The 25,244-nt window shown below is 44.0% G+C and overlaps 1 long non-coding RNA gene across 9 annotated transcripts; it reads left to right on the top strand.

Annotated features, from left to right (window-relative positions):
- The first annotated feature begins 4,985 nt into the window (after window positions 1-4,985).
- LOC129693453 (uncharacterized) lies at window positions 4,986-25,234 on the top strand. Of its 9 annotated transcripts, none has more exons than XR_008722876.1 (7): window positions 4,986-5,624; window positions 13,300-13,384; window positions 18,250-18,362; window positions 19,921-19,956; window positions 20,323-20,490; window positions 21,330-21,422; window positions 24,520-25,234. It is a non-coding gene; the product is annotated as an uncharacterized LOC129693453 (long non-coding RNA). The 9 variants fall into 9 exon arrangements; XR_008722879.1 differs by having other exon boundaries at window positions 4,986-5,628; XR_008722874.1 differs by having other exon boundaries at window positions 4,987-5,541.
- The last annotated feature ends 10 nt before the right edge of the window (window positions 25,235-25,244 follow it).

Below are 25,244 nucleotides of genomic sequence, written 5' to 3'. Positions count from 1 at the left end.
GTGAGTTGATGAATGCAGTTGAACAGAGGGATCTAGGAATAACTGTGCACAGTTCCCTGAAGGTGGAATCTCATGTAGATAGGGTGGTAAAGAAAGCTTTTGGTGTCCTGGCCTTTATAAATCAGAGCATTGAGTATAGAAGTTGGGATGTAATGTTAAAATTGTTCAAGGCATTGGTGAGGCCAATTATGGAGTATTGTGTACAATTTTGGTCGCCTAATTATAGGAAGGATGTCAACAAAATAGAGAGAGTACAGAGGAGATTTACTAGAATGTTGCCTGGGTTTCAGCAACTAAGTTACAGAGAAAGGTTGAACAAGTTAGGCCTTTATTCTTTGGAGCGCAGAAGGTTAAGGGCGGACTTGATAGAGGTCTTTAAAATGATGAGATAGACAGAGTTGACGTGGATAAGCTTTTCCCATTGAGAGTAGGGAAGATTCAACCAAGAGGACATGACTTGAGAATTAAGGGACAGAAGTTTAGGGGTAACATGAGGGGGAACTTCTTTACTCAGAGAGCGGTAGCTGTGTGGAATGAGCTTCCAGTGGAAGTGGTGGAGGCAGGTTCGATCATTTAAAAATAAATTGGATAGGTATATGGACAGGAAAGGAATGGAGGGTTATGGTCTGAGTGCAGGTAGATGGGACTAGGGAGAATAAGTGTTCGGCATGGACTAGAAGGGCCGAGAAGGCCTGTTTCCATGCTGTAATTGTTATACGTTCATATGGTTATATGGTTAAATATTTAGTTATTGGACTTTGCATTTCAGAAAAGTCCCAGCTAAGAGGAAGACAGCAAAATACTGAAAATATTGGGAGTGAAAATGACTTCAGGACAGTTTGTTATGAAAATAAAAGAAATGGTAACAGAATACTTATACAGCTGAGTGAGCATAATTTTATGGATGAGAAATTGTGTTCAACCAATTGATGACTTCTTTGACAAAGTAAATAATATGTTAGATAACAAGGAAGCCAATGAAGTTAGCAAATTTTGTTATCCATAATTTGGTCTGTGAAATGCCCCATAACGGATTACTGCATTAGAGAAGCACCTGGGGACTTGAATGTAACAGGTTAAGTCCAGGGGGTCAGATATGGGGCTTTATGTGTGGGCCAGATATGTTGTCAGTGCAAAAGGGCTGGGAGCAAGGCGAAGTTTGCATCCAGTCAAGGTCTGGAATATTACTAGGTGTGAAGTCAAAGCTGGGGCCAGGGGTGTGTTCAGCTTTGTAGGTAAGCAGCTATGATCATGTTAGAATAGAGGGCCAGGTGCAAGGCTGGACTCAGGGACATGAATGAGAGAAGGTAGTGAACTGGAGTCAGGGCCAGGAGTAATACCAGGTGTGCAGTGAGACCCAGGTTGGTCAACATGGGTCAAGTGTTTGATTATAACCTAATTTCCTTACGTGAATACACTAAGATCATTCATGTGCTGCACATGTTGATCAGAGCCTGGGCTTTACTGTGGAATGTAATTAGGAATGTAATTTAGTCTAACCTTATTCATACCTAATCCAATTCAAAGCATATATATTGCATTCAAGAGGCAGTTAAAAGACTCGCTACAGTATGCACCATATTGCACAATTTCAAGCTGAAAAATGCAAATGTTCCGTACCAATGGGAGGGGGGACAACCTCCTCCCACACCTTCTACCCCCCCTGTCTCTATGCTCCCTCGGACTTGGTCTCTCGCAATTTCTCACTCTCAACTCTCACCCAATGTTGGCAGCCCTGCAGAGACTGAGAGAGAGAGAGAGAGAGAGACAGACAGACAGAGACGGAGAGAGAGAGACAGAGAGCAGAGATCCTCCCATCTGGAACCAAGATGGAAGTAATTTGAAAACAAAATGGAGTTAATTGTCCATCCGGAATGGGCAGCCGTACTGAAGCTGTGCCAAGATTTGAGAATAAGGCTGACATTGAAAATATATGGGTCCAGACTCCCTTATTTCCCTTTGGCTACAGATCTTTCACTCAGATTTAGAAGGTGTGTTTTATTGATAAGAAAATGTATAATTACACTAAAGTGCCTGTCCCACTTACACGACCTAATTCACGACCATTTTTACTCGTGGACATTTTTCATCATGATAGACAAAACGCCCCGACCTATTTGATGCCACGACTACCTATGAGCATCACCACCTCCTACCTCATGACGACCAATGCTGCGAGTATGAGTCAAGGGCAAACTCGGCAGAGGTAGTGAATTAGGTCGTGATAGTGGGTCAGGCCCTTAACTTTTTCTTTGTTCTTTGAGTGGAGCCTGAGAAGCACTGAGCAACGTGTGTGCTCTTTGTAATTTCGCCACTCCCGTCTCCTTATCCCAGGGTACTTAAGGAAGTGGCTCTAGAAATCGTGGATGCATTGGTGATAATTTTCCAATGTTCTATAGACTCAGGATCAGTTCCTGTGGATTGGAGGGTCGCCAATGTTATCCAACTCTTTTAGAAAGGTGGGTGAGAGAAAACAGGGAATTATAGACCAGTTAGCCTGACAGCAGTAGTGGGGAAGTTGCTGGAGTCAATTATAAAAGATGAAATAGCCGCACATTTGGATAGCAGCAACAGATCGGTCCGAGTCAGCATGGATTTACGAAGGGGAAATCATGCTTGACTAATCTTCTGGAATTTTTTGAAGATGTAACTAGGAAAATGGACAAGGGAGAGCCAGTGGATGTGGTGTACATGGACTTTCAGAAAGCATTTGATAAGGTCCCACATAGGAGATTATTGGGCAAAATTAGGTCACATGGTATTGGGGGTGAGGTGCTGTCATGGATTGAAAATTGGTTGGCAGACAGGAAACAGAGAGTAACGAGTCCCTTTCAGAATGGCAGGCAGTGAGTAGTGGGGTACCGCAAGGCTCAGTGCTGGGACCGCAGCTATTTACAATATACATCAATGAAGAGATTTAACTGGATCCTCGACTCCCTCATCCACAGACCACAGTCTGTTCGTATTGGTGGAAATGTGTCAGCCTCGATAACAATCAGCACGGGAGCACCTCAAGACTGCATGCTCAGCCCCCTGCTGTACTCACTCTATACCCATGACTGCGTAGCCAACCACAGTGGGAACTCCATCATCAAGTTCGCTGACGACACCACTGTTGTGGGACGTATCACTGATGGGGATGAGTCAGAATATAGAAGGGAGATCGAGCAACTGTCCATATGGTGCCAGCGCAATAACCTGGCCCTCAACACCAGCAAAACCAAGGAACTGATTGTGGACTTTGGAAGGAGTAGGAGGGGGACCCACAGCCCCATTTATATCAACGGGTCGATGGTTGAAAGGGTCAAGAACTTCAAATTCCTGGGCGTGCACATCTCTGAAGATCTTTCCTGGTCCGAGAACACTAACGCAATTATCAAAAAAGCTCATCAGCGCCTCTAATTCCTGAGAAGATTACGGAGAGTCGGATTGTCAAGGAAGACTCTCTCTAACTTCTACAGGTGCACAGTAGAGAGCATGCTGACCAGTTGCATCGTGGCTTGGTTCAGCATTTTGAGCGCCCTGGAGAGGAAGAGAGGCTGGCAGTATCATCAAAGACCCACACCATCCTGGCCACACACTCATCTCCCTGCTACCTTCAGGTAGAAGGTACAGGCACCTGAAGACTGCAACAACCAGGTTCAGGAATATCTACTTCCCGACAGCCATCAGGCTATTAAACCTGGCTCGGCCAAAACTCTGATTATTAATAACCACTTTCTGTTATTTGCACTTTACCAGTTTATTTATTCATGTGTGTATATATTTATATCATGGTATATGGACACATTTATCTGTTTTGTAGTAAATGCCTACTATTTTTTTTCTGTGTGCTTAAGCAAAGCAAGAATTTTGTTGTCCTATACAGGGACACATGACAATAAACTCACTTGAACTTGAACTTGAACTTCAAAGTAACATTAGCCAATTTGCAGATGACACAAACTGGGTGGCAGTGTGAACTGTGAGGAGGATGCTGTGAGAATGAAGGACAGGTTGTGGGAGTGGGCAGATGCATGGCAGATGAAGTTTAATGCGGATAAATGTGAGGTTATCTACTTTGGTAGCAAAAGCAGGAAGGCAGATTACTATCTAAATGGCGTCAAGTTGGGAAAAGGGGAAGTACAGCGGGATCTGGGGGTCCTTGTTCATCAGTCGATGAAAGTAAGCATGCAGGTACAGCAGGTAGTGAAGAAAGCGAATGGGATGGTGGCCTTTATAACAAGTTGTACAGAGCCCTAGTGAGACCACACCTGGAGTATTGTGTGCAGTTTTGGTCCCCTAATTTGAGGAAGGACATTCTTGCTATCGTGGGAGTGCAGCGTAGGTTTACAAGGTTAATTCCCGGGATCTTGGGACTGTCATATGCTGAGAGAATGGAGCAGCTGGGCTTGTACACTGGAGTTTAGAAGGATGAGAGGATTTCTTATTGAAACATGTAAGATTGTTAAGGGTTTGGTCACGCTGGAGGCAGGAAACATGTTCAAAGTGTCGTTGGAGTCCAGAACCAGGGGTCACAGTTTAAGAATAAGGTTGTAAGCCATTGAGAATGGAGATGAGGAAACACTTTTTTCCACAGTGTTGTGAGTCGGTGGAATTATCTGCCTTAGTGGAGACAGGTTCTCTGGATGCTTTCAAGAGAGAGCTAGATAGGGCTCTTAAAAATAGCAGAGTCAGGGGATATGGGGAGAAGGTAGGAACGGGGTACTGATTGGGGATGATCAGCCATGATCACATTGAATGGTGGTGCATGCTCGACAGGCCGAATGGCCTCCTCCTGCACCTATTGTTTATTGTCTGACGATTTGATTAAAGATTGCTTTGGTTTTACCTTTAACAATTTTGATGTTGTCTTCATAGGACACTACTACTCCGCCCCCACCATCCCCACCCATACCCCCCACCCCCCCCCCCCCCCCTGACATTACTCCTCCACCCCCCGGCCGGCCGGCCACCCATCAGCCCCTAGATCAGGCCCGACCCGGCAACATCCCCGAGCTCTCCACCAACCCCAGGCCCGGTCACTGTGTGCGTCTCCCGGTGCGAGGCGGCGGCCTGGACCCGGACCTGGACCCCGCCCGCCGGGGTACTCACGGCTCAGCCCGTCCGCCCGTTGCCCCGGAGACAGAGACAGAGACAGAGACCGCTGGTGAAGCGTAGACCCCCCCGCTCCGCTCACTCGTCCGCTCACCTCGCCTGGAGGACCATCTGTCATCCGCTGGCCCCGCCTGGAGGACCGGCCCGAGCCGAGCGCTCATCCCGCAAATGACGTCACGGACGCGCTGCCTTCCACAAGCCAAAGATCAAAGATTATAGAGGATCTCTAGTATCTTTGCCACAAGCGACCTTATCCCAAAAGATTCTTGCTTATCCCGTCCTACAGGGCCCACACAGGCCAGGCCGGGAGTCCCAGCCCCTACAGGGCTCACACAGGCCGGGCCGGGGGTCCCAGCCCCTACAGGGTGTACAAAGGCCGGCCGGGAGGTCCCAGCCCCAGGGTGAGAGCAGCAGAGGGTCCCGACTGTCTCAACCCCAGACACAGTGAGTAACTCACAGGACAACTTGGAGCAGCACACACAGCCCTGGGGGTCCAGGCAATAACAGGCAGAAACTGGCAAAAATAAGTAGGTACCTGCCGAGTAAATCACACAGGGGGTAGGGGGGTGGGGGGGGGAGGAGGGTGTGGGGGATAGGGGGTGTGTCCCCCCTCCCAAAGTATAATAACCATATAACAATTACAGCACGGAAACAGGCCATCTCGGCCCTACAAGTCCGTGCCGAACAACTTTTTTCCCTTAGTCCCACCTGCCTGCACTCATACCATAACCCTCCATTCCCTTCTCATCCATATGCCTATCCAATTTATTTTTAAATGATACCAATGAACCTGCCGACACCACTTCCACTGGAAGCTCATTCCACACCGCTATCACTCTGAGTAAAGAAGTCCCCACTCATGTTACCCCTAAACTTCTGTCCCTTAATTCTGAAGTCATGTCCTCTTGTTTGAATCTTCCCTAAGTAGGGAGCTTTTGCATTTTTCAGCTTGAAATTGTGCAATCTGGTGCATACTGTAGCGAGTCTTTTAACTTACACTTGAATGCAACATTTATGCTTTAAATTGGATTAGGTATGAATAAGGTTAGGCTAAATTTCATTCCTAATTACATTCCACAATGTAGGCCAGGCACAGATCAACAGGTGCAGCGCAATAATGACTATATTCATGTATGGAAATCAGATTATATTAATGCTGTCTTGCATATATATAGAGAAAAACACAGAGAAACAAAGCAAAAGTCAGACTTCCATCACTGTTCTGCACAAATAAATCAATCAACCTTGTTCAAGAAGGAATTGCAGATGCTGGAGAATCGAAGGTATAACCATATAACAATTTACAGCACGGAAACAGGCTATCTCGGCCCTACAAGTCCGAGCCGAACAATTTTTTTTTTCCCATTAGTCCCACCTGCCTGCACTCATACCATAACCCTCCATTCCCTTCTCATCCATATGCCTATCCAATTTATTTTTAAATGATACCAATGAACCTGCCTCCACCACTTCCACTGGAAGCTCATTCCACACCGCTACCACTCTCTGAGTAAAGAAGTTCCCCCTCATATTACCCCTAAACGTCTGTCCCTTAATTCTGAAGTCATGTCCTCTTGTTTGAATCCTCCCTATTCTCAAAGGGAAAAGCTTGTCCACATCAACTCTGTCTATCCCTCTCATCATTTTAAAGACCTCTATCAAGTCCCCCCTTAACCTTCTGCGCTCCAGAGAATAAAGACCTAACTTATTCAACCTATCTCTGTAACTTAGTTGTTGAAACCCAGGCAACATTCGAGTAAATCTCCTCTGTACTCTCTCTATTTTGTTGACATCCTTCCTATAATTGGGCGACCAAAATGTACACCATACTCCAGATTTGGTCTCACCAATGCCTTGTACAATTTTAACATTACATCCCAGCTTCTATACTCAATGCTCTGATTTATAAAGGCTAGCATACCAAAAGCTTTCTTTACCACCCTACCTATATGAGATTCCACCTTCAAGGAACTATGCACGGTTATACCCAGATCCCTCTGTTCAACTGTATTCTTCAATTCCCTACCATTTACCATGTACGTCCTATTTTTGATTTGTCCTGCCAAGGTGTAGCACCTCACATTTATCAGCATTAAGCTCCATCTGCCATCTTTCAGCCCATTTTTCCAAATGGCCTAAATCACTCTGTAGACTTTGGAAATCCTCTTCATTATCCACAACACCCCCTATCTTGGTATCATCTGCATACTTACTAATCCAATTTACCACACCTTCATCCAGATCATTGATGTACATGACAAACAACAAAGGACCCAACACAGATCCCTGAGGCACCCCACTAGTCACCTGCCTCCAACCCGATAAACAGCCATCCACCATTACCCTCTGGCTTCTCCCATTCAGCCACTGTTGAATCCATCTTGCTATTCCTGCATTTATACCCAACAGTTGAACCTTCTTAACCAACCTTCCATGAGGAACCTTGTCAAAGGCCTTACTAAAGTCCATATAGACAACATCCACTGCCTTACCCTCGTCAATTTCCCTAGTAACCTCTTCAAAAAATTCAAGAAGATTAGTCAAACGTGACCTTCCAGGCACAAATCCATGTTGACTGTTCCTAATCAGACCCTGTTTATCTAGATGCTTATATATATTATCTCTAAGTATCTTTCCCATTAATTTGCCCACCACTGAAGTCAAACTAACAGGTCTATAATTGCTAGGTTTACTCTTAGAATCCTTTTTAAACAATGGAACAACATGCGCAGTACGCCAATCCTCGGGGACTATTCCCGTTTCTAATGACATTTGAAATATTTCTGTCATAGCCCCGGCTATTTCTACACTAACTTCCCTCAATGTCCTAGGGAATATCCTGTCAGGACCTGGAGACTTATCCATTTTTATATTTTTTAAAAGTGTCAGTACTTCTTTTACTTTGAACCTCATAGTATCCATAGCTACTCTACTAGTTTCCCTTACCTCACATAATTCAATATCCTTCTCCTTGGTGAATACCGAAGAAAAAAAATTATTCAATATCTCCCCCATCTCTTTTGGCTCTGCAGATAACTGTCCACTCTGTCTCTCCAATGGACCAATTTTATCCCTCGTTATCCTTTTGCTATTAATATAGCTGTAGAAACCCTTTGGATTTACTTTCACCTTACTTGCCAAAGCAACCTCATGTCTTCTTTTAGCTTTTCTAATTTCTTTTTTAAGATTCTTTTTACATTCCTTATACTCCTCAAGCACCTCATTTACTTTATGCTGCCTATAATTATTGTAGATCTCCCTCTTTTTCCGAACAAGATGTCCAATTTCCCTTGAAAACCAGGGCTCTTTCCAATTTTTACTGTTTCCTTTCAACCGAACAGGAACATAAAGATTCTATACCCTTAAAATTTCCCCTTTAAATGTCCTCCATTTCTCTTCTACATCTTTCCCATAAAACAAAATGTCCCAGTTCACTCCTTTTAAATCATCTCGCATATCATCAAAGTTAGCCTTTCCCCAATCAAAAATCTCAACCCTAGGTCCAGTTCTGACCCTCTCCATAATTATATTGAAACTAATGGTATTGTGATCACTGGACCCGAAGTGCTCCCCAACACATACCTCCGCCACCTGTCCCGTCTCATTTCCCAACAGGAGGTCCAGCACTGCCCCTCCTCTAGTAGGTACCTCTATGTATTGCTGCAAAAAAAACTATCCTGCGCACATTTTACAAACTCCAACCCATCCAGCCCATTTACAGAATGTGTTTCCCAGTCTATGTGTGGAAAGTTGAAATCTCCCACAATCACTACCTTGTGCTTACTACTAATATCTGCTATCTCCTTACATATTTGCTCTTCCAATTCTCGTTCCCCGTTTGGCGGTCTATAATACACCCCTATAAGTGTTGCTATACCAAGGTAGATAAAATTGCTGGAGAAGCTCAGCGGGTGCGGCAGCATCTATGGAGGGAAGGAAATAGGCAATGTTTCGGACCTTGCCCTTTGAATATAGAAACAAGACGAAAATAATGCCACATATTCAATCATATATGGTTCAATGAAATTAAGATATACATGTAAAAATACATATGGAAACAGGCCCTTCCGCCCACCAAGTCCACACCGACCAGCAATCTATCATACCAATTCCATCCATCACGCCAGGGACAATTTACAGAAGCCAATTAACCTACGTAGAAACATAGAATATGAAAATATATATTAGGCACTTTGGTGCCATATGATTGTACTTCTAATTAAATTTATAAAAGAAACTTGGAAAATAGTTGCAGGGTAGGCCATTCGGCCCTTCGAGCCTGCACTGCCATTCAATATGATCATGGCTGATCATCCAACTCAGTATCCTGTACCTGCCTTCTCTCCACACCCCCTGATCCCTTCAGCCACAAGGGCCACATCTAACTCCCTCTTAAATATAGCCAATGAACTGGCCTCCACTACCTTCTGTGGCAGAGAATTCCACAGATTCACCACTCTGTGTAAAAAATGTTTTTCTCATCTCGGTCATAAAAGACTTCCCCCTTATCCTTAAACTGTGACCCCTTGTTCTGGACTTCCCCGACATCGGGAATAATCTTCCTGCATCTAGCCTGTACAACCTCTTAAGAATTTTGTAAGTTTCTATAAGATCCCCCCTCAATCTTCTAAATTCTAGTGAGTACAAGCCAAGACTATCCAGTCTTTCTTGATATGAAAGTCCTGACATCCCGGGAATCAGTCTGGTGAACCTTCTCTGTACTTCCTCTATGGCAAGAATGTCTTTCACCAGTTTAGGAGACCAAAACTGTACGCAATACTCCAGGTGTGGTCTCACCAAGACACTGTACAACTGCAGTTGAACCTCCCTGCTCTTATACTCAAATCCTTTTGCTATGAATGCTAACATACCATTCACTTTCTTCACTGCCTGCTGCACCTGCATGCCTACTTTCAATGACTGGTGTACCATGACACCCAGGTCTCGTTGCAAATCCCCTTTTCCTAATCAGCCACCATTCAGATAATAGTCTACTTTCCTATTTTTGCCACCAAAGTGGATAATCTCACATTTATCTACATTATACTGCATCTGCCATGCATTTGCCCACTCACCCAACCTATCCAAGTCACCTTGCAGCCTCCTAGCATCCTCCTCACAGCTGACACTGCCCCCCAGCTTCGTATCATCTGCAAGCTTGGAGATGTTGCATTCTATTCCCTCATCCAGATCATTAATATATATTGTAAATAGCTGGGGTCCCAGCACTGAGCCTTGCGGTACCTCACTAGTCACTGCCAGCCATTCTGAAAAGGACACGTTTACTCCTACTATTTGCATTCTACAAACATACTCCTACAAACCTGCACGTCTTTCGGATATGGGAGAAACCGGAATATCCAGAGAAAACCCATGTGGTACCGCTACCGCTGCGTGCCCGTGCCTCCCCATTAAATTATTTTTTCTGTAATATATTTGTCACGTGAATAAAGATGAACACATGATTCTGATTTCTTCCCTTAGTTGGATGATGCACATGTCCAGTCATTGTGTTTTATGGCTGGTTTTTAACCTCTTCAGGTTGAAGGTCTCAACTCGAAACATCACCCATTCTTTCTCTCCAGAGATGCTGCCTGTCCTGCTGAGTTTTTCTAATTTTTAGTATCTATCTTCAGTTTAAACCAGCATCTGCAATTCCTTCCTACACACACACACAGGGGGACTCACAGAAGGAGACACACACGGGGAGGTACACATACACACACAAGGAGACACACACAGGGAGACAGACACACAAGCACACACACCTTTACTTCCCCCTTCCTCCCTCCAGCCCCATCCCCCCTCTTTCCTCACCCTCCCTCTTTCTCCTTTCCTTCCTTCATACCCCTTTCTACATTCCCTCCCCTTGTCTCCCTTTGCCTCCATCCCTCCCTTTTTTTCTTTCCCTCTCTCTCTCTTTCCCCCCTCCCTCTCTCTCCCCGGCTGCCCAATGGGGAGTCTGGCAGGCATGGTGTTGCGCGGATAAGCGGCGCTGGCGCTGCCGTGTGAGTTGAAGGGCAGGAGGGAGGGAGCCCTTCAACTCACATGTATCCACATTATACTGCATCTGCCATACAAACTCTCTTTCTTGGGGTCCTGAACCAACCTGATTTTCCCAGTCTACCTGCATATTGAAATCCCCCATCACCACAGTGGCATTACCTTTGTTACATGCCAGTTTTAACTCCTCCTGCAGCCACGTCTCAGTAATCCCCACAATGTCATATCTACCATCCTCTAACTGAGCCTCAAGCTCATCTACTTTACTTCTTATACTTCACACATTCATGTACAATACTTTTAATTCCTTATGCATCTCACCTTTCACATTGATCCCTATTACACTTGGCCATAAGCTCCTATCCCTTTATGAGCTTCCTTTCCCGTTAATTCTGGGGTCATTAACCATCCCTTTACTCTCTTTCCCTTTAACTCCATCCTCGACTATCCCATTTGACACCCCACCCCACTTATTCAGTTTAAAACCACCCATGTAACAGTGGCAAACCTGCCTGCCAGAGTGCTGGTACCCCCACCTGTTCAGATGCAATCCGTCCCTTTAGAACAGTTTGAACCCTTACTCCAAAACAGATCCCTGTGATCTAAGAATCTAAATCCCTGCCCCCTGCACCAGTTCCCCAGCTACACATTTAGGTCCTGTATCTCCCTATTCCTGCTCTTGCCAGCACGAGGAACTGGAAGCAAACCGGAGATAACAACCCTGGAGGTCCTGCTTTTCAGCATTTTTCCGAGCTCTCTAAAGTCACGCTGCAGAATATTCATCCCCTTCTTTCCGACATCGTTTGTGCCAACATGCACTATCACTTCCGGTTGTTCACATTCGCCCTTGAGGATTTTCTGCACTCTGTCCGTGACATCCTGGATCCTGGCACCAGGAAGGCAGCACACCATCCTCAAGTCCCGTCTGTTCCTGCAGAAACCCCTGTCCGTACCTCTCTCAATAGAGTCTCCAACTACAATGGAATTGCCTGATGTTGGCTTCTTTGGTTTTGGCTCAACAGTCCTATTTGCTTCGCAAGTCAGTCCGCCGCTCAGTGTAATAACGTTCTTCTGTCCAATTCAATTCAATTCAATTCAAAGCACTTTATTTGTCCCCGAGGGGCAATTTAAAAGGGCGCATGACAATAGCTTTTTAAAAAGGGACACAATCAACAAACATAGGCAACACACATACTGCACAATCAACCAGCACACGCATTCCACAGACACACTGCACAATCACACAACACACACCGCACATCAACATTCAACACATAGTAATAGTTTTTAAAGTGCTTCCTAAGTGCTTCAATTAAAAAGTGCATATAGAAGGTTATTTCATTTCATATGTTCATGAGTCAGTGATCAGCATTAAAAAGCTGGACAGCCCTGGGGATGAAGGTTGCCTTCCTCCCCTGTGTCCGACAACCCGGACAGCGGAGTCTGCGTCCTGAGGGGAGCCACTCAAACTCAGGAAACAGGATGTGAGAGGAGTCCTGAAGAATCCTGCGTGTTAACTTTACAGACTGTTGGTCGCATAGGGCAGTGAGAGTTCGGACGGACTGCTCAATGATTTTTGAGCAGACCTTGACCACATTCAACAGGCACTTTCTGTTTTGCAGGGTGATGGAGTGGAACGAGCTAGTGAAAGAGAAGGTTATTACATTTTCAATGAATGCGTAGTAGAATGTGGTGAGAATGTCTTTGTTAATCCCAAATGACTTCAGCTTCCTGAGTAGGTACTGCCTCTGATGGCACTTTTTAAGGATTTCCTCTATGTTAGAGGAAAACCTTAGCAGGATGTCGAAGGCTTCTAAGTAGCTTCCCGACAGCTTCTAAGTAGGTGAACCTGTTCACAAGAGGTACAACACCCGGGGACCTTTGCATTCCATGTTTCCCTCCAGTTTCTTCTCCAGTTCCCCAAACACGGTCCTTCAGGTCCGTGTTGGGGAACTTTAATATTTTTTGACCTGATCACATAATCCTGCGGCCTTCTATGCAGTATACTTGAGCTCTCCATTGCGCACTTTTATTACACCTTGCTAATTCCAGATTATGGGAATGGATAAGAAGGATCATTTTATGGGAACTGTTGAAGGGAGCATTGCACGTCTGGTTCCTGTATGTGTGTGGAATCTACACTCTATTGCACTCTACTGCCCCAGTCTTATCCCACATTGTTATTTTATCCTTTGGTAGGAAGTGAAAAGCATTGTGGAGCAAGCCCTGAAACTGTACAGCACTGACAGGGTTGGATTGGTGGATTATGCACTGGAATCTGCTGGTAAGTATCAGACAAAAGCAGGGGCCAAGTAAAACTCCGAATGTAACAGACTGAAAGGGTTTTGTGTGGGCTGGCACTTTAGTCATGTTTGACTTGCTCCTGTGGAATGGGGTGCTCTTTCACACTGGGCAATATGTCCTGAATAGGCAAGTACAAATCTATGTTGACAGTACAGGTTTCCACAGAGCTGCTGAGATTCACACAGCTGAATGTTAATTCAACTTGTTGCACCAGCCACAACTCATTTAAAGGCCGAGCCATCGGTGGGATGGCCTTGCCCTGGGGCACCATCGGCCATCTTCATTCTGTCCACTGCTCCACCATCCCTGCAAACACGTTGGTTACTCTCTTGTGCACTTTCTCCGAAGCTTCATGGCTTTCGGAGGTCAAGGGCAGCCAGGATTGGATGCACTACTCCAGCTGTGGCCAAGCCTGTGTTTTACAAAGTTCCCCATCACTTCTTTGTTCTTGTACCCTGAGCCGTTATTTATAAAGTACAGGAGGTTTTAAACATCCTAAACTTCCTTCTTTCAGTAAACTAGGCACATATATCAACCACGTGTGTAAGAAGGATCTGAAGGTCTGATGAAGGATCTCGACCCGAAACGTCACCGATTCCAGAGACACTTTTGTTTCTTCACTCCTTTTAGAATTGTGCCCTCTAGTTTACATTGCCTTACCCCTCCTCCCAAAGTGAAATATTTCACATTGAATTACAGCTGTAACCAGCCTGTTCAAACCCTATTCTGTATTTGCCTCCAATTCCATTAATCATCTGCAAATCTGGAACTCCAAGTCATTTAATGCGTTTGAAGTAATGGTGGGTCTTATTCTGCCCTCTGGCCAATTTTACAATTTACAATTAACCTACAAACCTGTACATCTTTGGAGTGATGGAGAGCACCCGGAGAAAACCCATGCGGTCACAGGGAGAATGTATAAACTCCGTACAGACAGCACCTGTAGTCAGGATCAAACCCAAGTCTCTGGTGCTGTCAGGCATGAGGTCTACCGATCCGTCACTGTGCTGCCCTGATTTAATTGCTCCCCTCTTCTGTTGGTTAGCCAGTTTTATTCCTTGAAGCAAAGTTTACGTTGCAGAGAAAGTGAGAACAAAATAGATAGACTGGAGACCAGGAGACATTTGAGATGAATGTCGATACCAGCTGGATCGGTGGAGATGCAACTAGTGGCAGACGAATGAAATCTTAAACACCTGTAGAAGTGCAAGAAAAGAAGACAAGCTCATGGTTTGAAATGTGGATAGAAGCTTGGGTCTTCTCAAGCTAACATTGGATTTAATTGGAATTGTGCAGAAAACTGAAGATCTGCTTTAGGTTTCAGCCATCTGCAGAATGACCAGGATGCTGCCTGGATTAGACAGAATGCTAGAATACCTACTAGAGGAGGTACCTTCTAGAGGAGGGGCAGTGCTGGACCTCCTGTTAGGAAATGAGATGGGACAGGTGGCGGAGGTATGCGTTGGGGAGCACTTCGGGTCCAGTGATCACAATACCATTAGTTTCAATATAATTATGGAGAAGGTCAGAACTGGACCTAGGGTTGAGATTTTTGATTGGAGAAAGGCTAACTTTGATGAGATGCGAGATGATTAAAAAGGAGTGAACTGGGACATTTTGTTTTATGGGAAAGATGTAGAAGAGAAATGGAGGACATTTAAAGGGGAAATTTTAAGAGTACAGAATCTTTATGTTCCTGTTCGGTTGAAAGGAAACAGTAAAAATTGTAAAGAGCCCTGGTTTTCAAGGGAAATTGGACATTTGTTCGGAAAAAGAGGGAGATCTACAATAATTATAGGCAGCATGAATAAATGAGGTGCTTGTGGTGTATAATGAATGTAAAAAGAATCTTAAGAAAGAAATTAGAAAAGCTAAAAGAAGATATGAGGTTGCTTTGGCAAGTAAGGTGAAAGTAAATCCAAAGGGTTTCTACAGCTATATTATTAGCAAAAGGATAACGAGGGATAAAATTGGTCCATTGGAGAGACAGAGTGGACAGCTATCTGCAGAGCCAAAAGAGATGGGGGAGATATTGAACATTTTTTTTTCTTCGGTATTCACCAAGGGGAAGGATATTGAATTATGTGAGGTAAGGGAAACTAGTAGAGTAGCTATGGATACTATGAGGTTCAAAGTAAAAGAAGTACTGACACTTTTGAAAAATATAAAAGTGGATAAGTCTCCAGGTCCTGACAGGATAATCCCTAGGACATTGAGGAAAGTTAGTGTAGAAATAGCCGGGGCTATGACAGAAATATTTCAAATGTCATTAGAAACGGGAATAGTCCCCGAGGATTGGCGTACTGCGCATGTTGTTCCATTGTTTAAAAAGGGTTCTAAGATTAAACCTAGCAATTATAGACCTGTTAGTTTGACTTCAGTGGTGGGCAAATTAATGGAAAAGATACTTAGAGATAATATATATGAGCATCTGGATAAACAGGGTTTGATTAGGAACAGTCAACATGGATTTGTGCCTGGAAGGTCATGTTTGACTAATCTTCTTGAATTTTTGAAGAGGCTACTAGGGAAATTGACGAGGGTAAAGCAGTGGATGTTGTCTATATGGACTTTAGTAAGGCCTTTGACAAGGTTCCTCATGGAAGGTTGGTTAAGAAGGTTCAACTGTTGTGTATAAATGCAGGAATAGCAAGATGGATTCAACAGTGGCTGAATGGGAGAAGCCAGAGGGTAATGGTGGATGGCTGTTTATCGAGTTGGAGGCAGGTGACTAGTGGGGTGCCTCGGATCTGTGTTGGGTCCTTTGTTGTTTGTCATGTACATCAATGATCTGGATGAAGGTGTGGTAAATTGGATTAGTAAGTATGCAGATGATACCAAGATAGGGGGTGTTGTGGATAATGAAGAGGATTTCCAAATTCTACAGAGTGATTTAGGCCATTTGGAAAAATGGGCTGAAAGATGGCAGATGGAGTTTAATGCTGATAAATGTGAGGTGCTACACCTTGGCAGGTCAAATCAAAATAGGACGTACATGGTAAATGGTAGGGAATTGAAGAATACAGTTGAACAGAGGGATCTGGGTATAACCGTGCATAGTTCCTTGAAGGTGGAATCTCATATAGATAGGGTGTTAAAGAAAGCTTTTGGTATGCTAGCCTTTATAAATCAGAGCATTGAGTATAGAAGCTGGGATGTAATGTTAAAATTGTACAAGGCATTGGTGAGACCAAATCTGGAGTATGGTGTACAGTTTTGGTCGCCCAATTATAGGAAGGATGTCAACAAAATAGAGAGAGTACAGAGGAGATTTACTCGAATGTTGCCTGGGTTTCAACAACTAAGTTACAGAGATAGGTTGAATAAGTTAGGTCTTTATTCTCTGGAGCGCAGAAGGTTAAGGGGGGACTTGATAGAGGTCTTTAAAATGATGAGACGGATAGACAGAGTTGATGTGGACAAGCTTTTCCCTTTGAGAATAGGGAAGATTCAAACAAGAGGACATGACTTCAGAATTAAGGGACAGAAGTTTAGGGGTAATATGAGGGGGAACTTCTTTACTCAGAGAGTGGTGGCGGTGTGGAATGAGCTTCCAGTGGAAGTGGTGGAGGCAGGTTCATTGGTATAATTTAAAAATAAATTGGATAGGCATATGGATGAGAAGGGAATGGAGGGTTATGGTATGAGTGCAGGCAGGTGAGACTAAGGGAAAATAAAGTTGTTCGCCACGGACTTGTAGGGCCGAGATGGCCTGTTTCCGTGCTGTAATTGTTATATGGTTAGAATAGAATATTAGCTATAAGGAGAGGTTGGACAAACGGAATGTTTTTTGCTGGAGCGTCAGAGGCTGAGACGAGACCTGATAGACGTATATAAAATTATGAGAGACATATAGATGGAGCAGGCAGTCTTTTCCCCAGAGTGGAAATGTCAAATATGCGAGGGCATAGAGTTAAGGTGAGAGGGGGGGAGTTTAAAGGAGATGTGTGAGGCAAGTTTTTCTTGCACAGCTGCAGGTGTGCTGTCAGGGGAGGTGGTGGAAGCAGATACAATAGTAATCTTTAAAAGGCATTTGGACAGATACATGTACAGACAAGGGGTAGAGGGATGTAGACCATGCCCAGTCAGATGGGATGAGTTAGGCTGACATCATGGTTGGTGCAGACACAGTGGGACAAAAAGGCCTGTTCCTGCAATGTAAATATATGTTCTACAATATATGAAAAATATATGTTCTACAAGATAAATTGTCCTTTCTGGTTAGTCTCTAAACTAGGTCAGATGTAATGCTATATAGCTTTATATAATTGAGGAAAAAAACCTATGCAGACAGCAGTCATTTGTTGCACATGTTTTCAGCGAACTGCCCACAAATAACAATATGTTTATATCTTGGTCAGTGGGTAGAAGTTTTGCTTCCATTTTATGTCACAGAAATCTTTCTCATTGTACTTAATTTTTTGCAAAAATGGCTCCTAGTTTATTATAGTTGTATTGAATGGAAAATTGATGAGAGCAAGTAAATGGTTGAGATTTGGGAAGGTACTTATCCAACCACTACCACCTGGTGGCCATTCAGCTGTGCATTGATAGTTTCAGCTGGATCCTGTGCTCCAACCTGTTGGACATTGTATGAAAATTAGCTTTCAAGTTTACTTAAACAATTGAGATTGTAACATTAAATTATTTCTGCAGTTGTGCTGGATGTGTTGAGTTCTTGGACAAATTGGAAAATTCTTCTTAGTGGTCAACACTCAATCAAAACCTTTCCAATCCCTCTGCCAGAGTTTTGCAGTTCTCTGCAAACCTGCATATTTCTTGAAGGATTCATGATTAACCTAGTCCATTCAGTGATATGATAATGATCCTGTTTTCTCTTGTTAGGTGGCAGTGTGATCCACACTCGCTGCACAGAGACGTTAGAGACCAAGACTATTCTTAGTCTGTTTGGCATTTCACTGTGGTACCAATCTCACTCACCCAGAGCTGTAATTCAGGTATATAATCCTTGTACTGCTGCTCCCTTCTGTCTTGAAAGCAGTGACCTTCGAATCCTCTCCTAGAGGCAGAAAGGTATAGGGACGCTATATGTCCACAACTTCAAGATTTGCTGTTGGGAGCACCACAACTAGTGTGCCTTCTGCTTTCCCCAGGTTTATGTGAAACATAATCTGTCTGCATGACAGTTCTTCCCAGTCAGAAGAATGCAAGGTATTGATATATATGTCAAAAAAAGTCATGTATTGGCCCATTATGCGTGCTTGTTCAGTACCACAGTTCTGGGATGTGGAATAGAAACATGGAAATTATGAACAGGAGTAAGCAATGTGGCCCTTCAAATCCACTCAACCCCTCAGTGTGATCATGGCTGATCATCCAAATTGATCCCCAGTTTGGGGACTCCCCATACCTTTCTCCCCATACCTCTTGGTCCCTCTAGCTACAAGAACAATATTTAACTCATGAGTATATTCAACAATCTGATTTCAATTGCATTCCATGATAGAGAATTCCTCTGGTTCACCACTCTGGATGAAGAGATTTTTCCCCCTCTGAGTTCTACTTGACCTCACCTTATCCTCGCACTGTGATCCTGGTCCTAAAAAGCCCCAGTATCAGGAACATCTTACCTCGAATCTTTCCAGTCCTGTTACAACTTCTAAATGTTGTAGGTTTCTATAAAATTGTCATTCCTTCCTAACTTCAGTGAATATTGACCAGATAGCTCTTCATACGTCAGCCCTGCCATCCCTACAGTTAATCTGCTGCACTTTTGATGCGTTCCCTCCAAAGCAAAAATATCCTTCCTCAAGGAAAAGTGGGCTCCTTCTATCTGCTTTAACCAAACTCTGAGCTTTCTGCTCCCCATTCCGCTCACCTGGATGTAGATTGCCAGTGTGTTTGTCAAATCTTCAATTCAGTTCAGATTTTTTAAATCTACTTATGGAGTCATATAGCTGGAAAATTGTAGCGCGTTTTCTCATTGTGCAGGGTTGAGGTAAATTGGCAGAAAACATTGAGGGGTGGCGACTGCAGATTCCTGCCAAAGTAACCCTCACCCCAATAACCCATCCCTGTTCCCAAAATAACTCTTGACACCGGTTCGAATCAAGAATTGGTTTATCTCTGCCTTAAATAAATATCCACTGACTTGGCCTCCACAGCCCTCTGTGGCAATGAGGTTCCTCCTCACCTCATTTCTAAAGGCGCACCCTTTAATTCTGAGGCTTTGACCTCTGGTCCTATACTCTCCCACCAGTGGAAACATCCTTTCTACATCCACTCTATGCCTTTCATTATTCTGTATGTATCCTCATATGCTCATGTGCATCGTGTCCAAAAATACAAATCTTTGCTGTCCCTTTAGGAAGAATCAGTGTTCTGTTGAAAGGAAGGGGGATAACTGTGGGTAGAGAATTGTGGGCGGCACAGTGGTAGAGTTGTTGCCATACAGCGCTTGCAGCGCCGGAGTCCCCGGTTCGATCCCAACTATGGGTGCTGTCTGTACGGCGTTTGTACGTTCTCCCCGTGTGACCTGCTTGAGTTTTCTCCTAGATCTTCGGTTTCCTCCCACTCTCCAAAGACGTACAGGTTTGTAGGTTAATTGGCTTGGTAAATGTAGATTGGTTTATGCATGAAAGCCAATTATAGTAGAATAGCATCACTAACCCCACCCTACTGTGTGATTCATACTAACACCCACTTCCTACACTGGTCAGTCTTAGAAGCGGTTACGATGAACTAACAACTAACGACCTGCTGTACCGTTATAATATGGGTACTGATTAAAGATGATCTTGAACTTCAGATTGTGGATTTTGCTTATTTACAGTAAATGTAAAACAAAATTGTCCCGAGTGTGGGTGGGATAGTGTTAATATTTCCTGTTTCTGCACTGTATCTCTAAATTAAACTGAGAATCTTTCCTAATTTTTTTGTTCTTGATCTCTCTTGCAGCCGGAGGTTCATCCTGGGAACTGTTAGCCATTTAAAGGCTCCCAAGGCTTTGTTGTCATCAAGCTTGCTGTCCGGATCAGGCCTACAGCCTTTATCCTAGAGCACATTCCAAGATCCATTTCTCCGCGTGGATCAATTAGAAGTGCCCCTCAAGACTTCTCTGTTTATGTGAGTGAAACGTATAGAATATGAATGAATGTTTGGGAAGCATGGTGTTTGTATGGAGCATGCAGCTGAACATGGCAAGGCTTTCTTGGACATTGGGTTCCATGTTCAGGGTCCCGAGTGGTCTCACAATCCACGTCAATAGCATTAACAAGTTCTGTTAAAAATGAGCAAATTCCATTTCACAGTCCAGAACAATAATCCCTCAAATAGAAGGCCCTCTAAAATAATCTTCAATCTTTCATGCTACACAAGTTGCTCATACTGGTGTTTAAACTGTGATTCTGGGTTTTCACTGTCTTCACTGAGTTTTGTCACTTTATTGCACAATCCTCAACACTGCTAACCACAAAGGCTTCATACAGTGATGAAGCAACTTTACAACCAATAGATGAGATTCAAGTTAACACTACCCTAACACATACTAGGGACAATTTTTATGCCAAGTGCTTTCCTGAGGGGGTGTGAACAATTCGTCAGTGGTGTTCTCTCAGGATTGAGGATGACTTGCTGCCACTCTAGTTATGTGGGTATAGAGGTGCCTGATGAGGCCCCTGTGGGCGACCACTCTCATCTTCTCCCACAGATGAGAGATGATACTACGCATGTACAACATCGTTTCATTTTGTTTGATTGTGTACACATTCACTTCATGTGCTAAATGAGGTTATGACATTTTTCCAATTGACTTTTAGGCAACTACTTTATGACTTTACATATTCAACCAAGCTTTCTTCTAGGCAAGGGTGAAAGTCCTGCTTCCACCAGGCAGGTATAATTGTTGGGGTGACTGGAGAGTAATTTTCTGTATGCAAAGCTTGCTAATTTCTACTTATTCACAGGGCTTGGATGATGACAATCAAGCCGAAGGGATCCTATTGGGACAGTACACGTACAACGAGGAAGGGGATTCAATCCAGACGTTTGAGGTGCAGGTATGGAAGTGAATAAAGGATCATTGATTCTTTGTTGGAACAATTTACATGCATATCAAGCCAATTAACCTACAAATCTGTATTTGGTGTGGAAGGAAACCGAAGATCTCGGACAAACCCACGGGCGAATGTACAAAGTCTGGAACTCGGAGTTGTAAGGCAGCAACTCTACCGCTGCTCCTCCGTGCCACACTTTTCTCACTTAAAACATATTTGTTTCAGGCAAAGGCTTTATAGAATGCCATCCTGATTCATTCCAGTAATGGAGATCAAGGTGGCAAAGATCAATCACATGATCCAGGAGCCACCAGTGAGTGAATGGGGATGAACTCCAGTGAAGGCAACTAAAGCTTGAAATTCTGGCACGGTGCTGTTTTCATGCAGTGTCTTGAAATCCCTTTTACTCTGGAAACTGCAGTATTTACTGTGATTGTCCCCGTTGTGCATCTGATGTGGTCTCCACATTGGTCTTTGTCATTCTTTCTTCTTTTGGGGCATTGCCACAGACGTTCAACCAAGTTGATCATGCCCAGGATACTGCGTCATAAACAACATACTTTTTGTGTTTCTTCCAATCATTTTTCTGCATGATATTTCATCTGCATGCCCCTGCTCATTCATTTAACCTGTCATTATCCAAAGAAGCCTCTCCTAATCCTGTTCAGCTCACACAGCCACTCTGCTTTGGTTAGCAAACCTCTATACATTTTGATCCCTTCGCCCAAATTGTTAATGTGACTTAGTTGGATACTTTCTGAAAGTCTAATACACACCATCTTACCCCTGCTAGTTAAACCTTAAAAAAACACTTGAATGGATTTGTCAAACATTTGTCATTGAAAATCAATCTTGACCCTACCCAGCTTATTTATTTGAAGCACCATGTTACAACTTCTGTATTAATAGATTGCATTATTTTCCATAACTCTAAAAGGCAGATTGATCTGTAACTTTCCATTTTTTTAATCTCCCTCCTTTCTGGAATTTGCTACCTTCTGTTTTGTGGGAAAAGTTCTACAATTTATGGAATTTTGAAAGATGACAACCGTTGCTATAGAAACATAAAAACATAGAAAATAGGTGCAGGAGTAGGCCATTCGGCCCTTCGAGCCTGCACCGCCATTCAATTTGATCATGGCTGATCATCCAACTCAATATCCCGTACCTGCCCTCTCCATACCCCCTGATCCCCTTAGCCACAAGGGCCACATCTAACTCTCTTAAATATAGCCAATGAACTGTCCTCAATTACCTTCTGTGGCAGAGAATTCCAGAGATTCACCACTCTCTGTGTGAAAAATGTTTTTCTCATCTCGGTCCTAAAAGACTTCCCCATTATCCTTATACTGTGACCCCCTATTCTGGACTTCCCCAACAGTGGGAGCAATCTTCCTGCATCTAGCCTGTCCAACCCCTTATGAATTTCTATAAGATCCCATTCAATCTTCTAAATTCTAGCGAGTACAAGCCGAGTCTATCCAGTCTTTCTTCATATGAAAGTCCTGACATCCCAGGAATCAGGCTGGTGAACCTTCTCTGTACTCCCTCTATGGCAAGAATGTCTTTCCTCAGATTAGGAAAGCAAAACTGTACACAATACTCCAGGTGTGGTCTCACCAAAACCCTGTACAACTGCAGAAGAACCTCCCTGCTCCTATACTCAAATCATTTTGCTATGAATGCTAGCATACCATTTGCTTTCTTCACTGCCTGCTGCACCTGTATGCCTACTTTCAATGACTGGTGTACCAAGACACCCATGTCTCGTTGCATCTCCCCTTTTCCTAATTGGCCACCATTCAGGTAACAGTCTACTTTCCTGTTTTTGCCACCAAAGTGGATAATCTCACATGTATCCACATTATACTGCATCTGCCATGCATTTTCCCACTCACCCAACCTATCCAAGTCACCTTGCAGCCTCGTAGCATCCTCCTCACAGCTAACACTGCCCTCCAGCTTTGTGTCATCCGCAAACATGGAGATGTTGCATTCAATTCCATCGTCCAAATCATTAATATATATTGTAAATAGCTGGGGTCCCAGCACTGAGCCTTGCGGTACCCCACAAGTCACTGCCTGCCATTCCGAAAAGGACCCGTTTTCATCTACTCTTTGCTTCCTGTCTGCCAGCCAGTTCTCTATCCACATCAATACTGAACCCCCAATACCGTGTGCTTTAAGTTTGCACACTAATCTCTTATGTGGGACCTTGTCGAAATCCTTCTGAAAGTCCAGGTATAACACATCCACCTGTTCTCCCTTATCTACTAGTTACATCCTCGAAAAATTCTATAAGATTCATCAGACATGATTTACCTTTCATAAATCCATGCTGACTTTGTCCAATGACTTCTCCGGGGGGGGGACACAATTTCTTGGCGGCCGCATGTGCCCACACACACACGCACAAACACGCACACGCACACACACACACACGCGCGCGCGCGCGAGGCTTCGGAGGCTTCAGCCGTGAGCCCTGTGGAAACCCACTGTCAAAATAAACTTAAGCGAGAGAGATGGCGGAGCGAGCGCTTGGAGAGCTGGTGCTCAGTCTGTTCAGCAGCAAGAGTGAGATCAATATCTTGCTAGTGGGGAGAAAAAGACTCCGTACAGACAGCGCCCGGAGTCAGGATCTAAACCCGTGTCCCTGGCGCAGTGAGGCAGCAGCAACGCACGGGCCGGGTGGCCTCTCTGTGTACCTGCCAGCAGCCGCAGCAGACCCTCTACCTTCTAGACAGAGAACCGCATCCCTGGCGGTGACCCGGTCCCAGTTCCCTCTGCTCATCGGGCGCCAACTCCACGCTGTACCGAATCACCCCTGAGTCAAGCGGCGCGCTGGGCTGGAGGAGAGAGCGAGATGTATTAGTGTGAGGCTTCGGCCGTGGGGCTTGAATCAGTTAATTTAGGGGGTCTTTCATCGGCCGGTGGAGGTGGCGATTCACTGTGATGGATATTTGTGTAAATTCTCTTGGTTCTTTTCATGTTGTATGACTGCAGAAACTAAATTTTGTTTGAACTTCATTTGAGGTTCAAATGACAATAAACGGTATTGTATTGTATTGTATTGCATTACATCCCTGTTTTTGTTTTCTAGCCCCCTTGAAATATATTGCGCTTGCCAATGGGAGGGGAAGAGAGACGAGAGCGGGCTGTTACGTTTTTACCTCAAATTGCATGGGGCGAGCACAAATTGAAGGGTTTCAAACAAGAGTAAACCCTCTGAGGTGAGGCCTGCCTGCTTGTATCTCACAAATACAGGCAAGGCAGCCTCTCCAAGGGAAGCACAGCCACTGAGCCATTATAATCAAAGATCCTATAGCGAGCAAGATAGTCCACTCCTGCTAAATCCAATGGGCTGACGTGTAGTATGGAACAGAGCGGAATGTGGGCCATTTCTTCGGCCATTTCAGTAACCCGACCCGACTTTGGTTATCCCTCTCGCAGTGTAAGCAGCGTTGGGGGGGAACAGTTTGTGTGTGTGATACAGGGTTAGATTCATAATTCATAATTCTGTTCATTCATAATTCTGTTAATTTTTGTTAAAGATTAATGTTTATAAATTACGATTCTGTTAATTTTCTATTTTAATGTATTTTTAAACAGTTATTTTTAAATGACTCATGTGCTGTGTTTGAGTTTGTATTACACTTGCACTCTGTAATTCATCTAATCACACTGTTCACTACTCAATTATTTGGGAAAATAATAGCAATATAAAGATTCCAGCTGCTCTACACCTGGAATGTTACTTAATGTTTTTGTGTCTATGGAATTGTTTCTCAACAATAAAATGGGTCTGGTCTTCCCAATAGCCAGAGA

This window comes from Leucoraja erinacea, unplaced genomic scaffold, assembly GCF_028641065.1.
Source record: "Leucoraja erinacea ecotype New England unplaced genomic scaffold, Leri_hhj_1 Leri_301S, whole genome shotgun sequence".
NCBI classification, from domain to species: Eukaryota; Metazoa; Chordata; class Chondrichthyes; order Rajiformes; family Rajidae; genus Leucoraja; species Leucoraja erinaceus.
This window is presented reverse-complemented; position numbering and strand designations above follow the sequence as displayed.